This window comes from Lycium barbarum, chromosome 6, assembly GCF_019175385.1.
Source record: "Lycium barbarum isolate Lr01 chromosome 6, ASM1917538v2, whole genome shotgun sequence".
Lineage (NCBI taxonomy): Eukaryota > Viridiplantae > Streptophyta > Magnoliopsida > Solanales > Solanaceae > Lycium > Lycium barbarum.
Window position 1 is genome coordinate 90,853,936 of NC_083342.1, and position 3,721 is coordinate 90,857,656.

At 39.5% G+C, this 3,721-nt stretch overlaps 1 pseudogene; it reads left to right on the plus strand.

Moving 5' to 3' along the window:
- LOC132644794 (subtilisin-like protease SBT3) lies at positions 1-2,858 on the plus strand (annotated as a pseudogene).
- Positions 2,859-3,721: the final 863 nt, after the last annotated feature.

Here is a 3,721-nt window from a genome sequence, read left to right on the forward strand (position 1 = left end):
CAGAGAGAAGAAGTGAAAGCAACAACCTTCATTATTGACTTCTCTTTTTCTAAAAAGAGATAAAATTTGACATATTTTATGAGAATTCTGTCTTATCTGGCCTCCGAAAATCATTAAGATAACAAGATATAATAGTGTACAGTAAATAACAACGACTTCAATGGGTAACAAGTGGAGCCATGTTTGAGACATATAGGTTCCTTCTTAGCAGCCTGCAAGATTAGAATTAGAGACAAGAACCAGACATCTATACAAGCTGATAATGGGTTCACTTCACTTACACACTTATTAGCCGCCTATCTTTATTACTTTAGTACCCTTGTTAGCTCATTTCTATCTCCACTTGACTAACAGTAGAGATTGTGTGTGCATAATCCTATAAAGTCACTTAAATCTGTGGTGGCTTATGGTGTAGTCAAGTGCAAGATCTAGAATGGGTTTACCTTATTCTCTTCATATTCTCTTCCTTTCATGGTTTCTTTCTGCTAATATGTCCTGTTTCTTTGCTGTAGCAAAAAGATCCACTTACATTGTCCATTTGGACAAATCCTTAATGCCTAATGTCTTTGCTGATCACCATCATTGGCATTCTTCTACCATTGATTCCATCAAAGCTTCTGTTCCTTCATCAGTAGACAGATTCCACTCTTCTCCAAAACTTGTTTACTCCTATGATAATGTGTTTCATGGTTTCAGTGCTGTTTTGTCCCAAGATGAACTTGAAGCTTTGAAAAAGTCACCAGGTTTCATTTCAGCTTATAAAGATAGAACTGTGGAACCTCACACTACCTACACATCTGATTTCCTCAAACTCAATCCTTCATCTGGGCTATGGCCAGCTTCTGGTTTAGGCCAAGATGTGATCATTGGTGTTCTTGATGGTGGCGTCTGACCGGAATCCGCAAGTTTCCGAGATGATGGTATGCCTGAGATCCCCAAAAGGTGGAAGGGAATTTGCAAGCCAGGCACTCAGTTTAATACTTCAATGTGCAACAAAAAACTCATTGGCGCTAATTACTTCAATAAGGGAATTTCGGCTAATGATCCCACTGTGAACATCTCCATGAATTCTGCGAGGGATACTGATGGCCACGGCACACATTGCGCTTCCATTGCTACTGGGAATTTCGCCAAAGGTGTTTCCCATTTTGGATATGCAGCAGGAACAGCAAGAGGGGTTGCTCCACGAGCTAGGCTAGCTGTTTATAAGTTTAGCTTTAATGAAGGAACTTTTACATCAGATTTAATTGCTGCTATGGACCAAGCTGTTGCTGATGGTGTTGACATCATATCCATATCTTATGGGTACCGTTTCATTCCGTTGTATGAAGATGCGATATCTATTGCTTCTTTTGGAGCTATGATGAATGGAGTGCTAGTTTCAGCTTCAGCTGGAAATCGAGGTCCAAGCGTGGGGAGTTTAGGAAATGGATCTCCATGGATCTTGTGTGTGGCATCAGGCTACACCGACCGGACTTTTGCAGGAACTTTGACACTGGGAAATGGGTTAAAAATTAGGGGGTGGACCTTGTTTCCGGCAAGAGCCTTTGTCAAGGATTCACCGGTGATCTACAACAAGACAATAGCTGCTTGCAATTCAGATGACTTGTTAGCACAAATAGCTGAACCCGAACGTACGATCATCATCTGTGAATATAATGCAGATGAAGATGGTTTTGGTTTCTCTAGTCAAATGCGTTATGTCACTCGAGCAAGACTGAAAGCAGGCATATTTATTTCTGAGGATCCAGGAGTGCAGGTCTTCTTCTTTTCCCAACCCGGGGTTGTGATTGACAAAAAGAAAGGGAAGCAAGTCATCAATTACGTTAAAAGCAGTGTTGCTCCCACGGCCACCATCATGTTCCAAGAATCGTATGTGGATGGAAAAAGGCCAGCCCCAGTTCTTGCTGGATCCTCATCACGAGGGCCTTCCAGAAGCTACTTGGGGATCGCAAAGCCGGATATTATGGCACCAGGGGTACTGATTCTTGCAGCAGTTCCACCAAATCTCTTCTCAGAAAGTATTCAGACGAACATATTATTAAGCACTGATTACGAGCGTAAATCAGGCACATCCATGGCTGCTCCTCATGCAGCTGGAATTGCAGCAATGTTAAAAGGCGCACATCCTGAATGGAGTCCTTCGGCTATTCGCTCTGCCATGATGACCACAGCAAACCCTTTGGATAATACTCAAAAGCCTATTAGAGAGGACGATAACATGGTAGCCACGCCCCTAGACATGGGAGCAGGGCACGTTGACCCGAATAGAGCTCTTGATCCAGGCCTAGTATATGATGCTACTCCACAAGATTACATAAATCTTATATGCTCTATGAATTTCACAGAAGAGCAATTCAAAACATTTGCAAGATCATCAGCCAATTACAACAACTGCTCAAATCCATCAGGTGATCTCAATTACCCATCATTCATTGCCTTGTACCCGTTCAGCCTCGAGGGAAACTACCCCTGGTTGGAGCAGAAATACAGGAGGACCCTTACAAATGTTGGTAAAGGTGGAGCAACTTATAAAGTGAAGATAGAAACTCCCAAGAATTCCACAGTTTCAGTGTCTCCACAAACTCTGGTGTTCAAGGAAAAAAATGATAAGCAAAGCTATACTTTGACAATTCGGCATCTAGGTGATAGTGATCAGAGCAGGAACGTTGGATCTGTCACTTGGGTTGAAGAGAATGGTAACCACTCTGTTAGGAGTCCTATAGTGACATCTATGATTATTGATGTCTGGGGTAGCGATGACTAGGGCCATCAGATTCTTGATGTAATGGGGAATCAAGAGGGAAATCAATCAATATATAATATATAGCTAGGAATAAACAATTTTACTTGATATCTCTCTATGGACTCCATTGGCTTTTATCTTTTTTTTTCTTTTTTTGACATTTTTCTCATTTTTGTTGCATTTTTTTTATTCATTTCTCCTACTAACTAATGAATAATAAAAGACTCATACAATAAATGTAGAGCATTGAAGCCCACGTAGCAGTAGCCAAATAACCTATGCAATAAAACCCAGTAAAACTTTATTCTGAATCAACCCACGTAGCTACATCCCCTTAATGCACTAATTTTATGTCAATTAATGTCCTTAAGACTAATTTTATATTTCATGTCAATTAATGCACTTTAAGACTCATTTTATTATTTCATTTACTCTGTATGCGTTACTTTTTCTATTTGTCATACTGATCGATTACTCATAAGATATAAAGTATTAGCTACCATAAATAAGTAAAGCTTAGCATTTTTTCCAAACAAAAAAAACAACATATCATTTTCCCCCTCAATCCAATATAATCGCTGCACAGAAAGTTCTCGCCTTTTTTCCCCCTTTTTTCCCGTTGTGTTTTTGCGTTAATTCATTGTGTTGTTGTCACACGTTTTCTTCTCATATTCATATCTTTAACTCTTTTACAATGGACAATGGTGAGTTTTTTCATGTACTAACTGATTTCGTTTTTGAAAATACTAAATTCATGTTTTTTAGTATCAAGAAAAATGGTTGCGCGTTGAGTTGGAGGATAAGTCATGTGAAATAGTGAAAATTTGCAAGCGGCAAGAAGGAGTCTTTTGAGGTAGATATTTGCGATGGAGATTGTGATAGAATCTCTTCTGATTGTAGTTTGAGTCGAAGAGTAAACTACACAAGATAGTGAAAATTTGCAAAATGGAGATAAGAGTCTTTTGAGGTTATTTT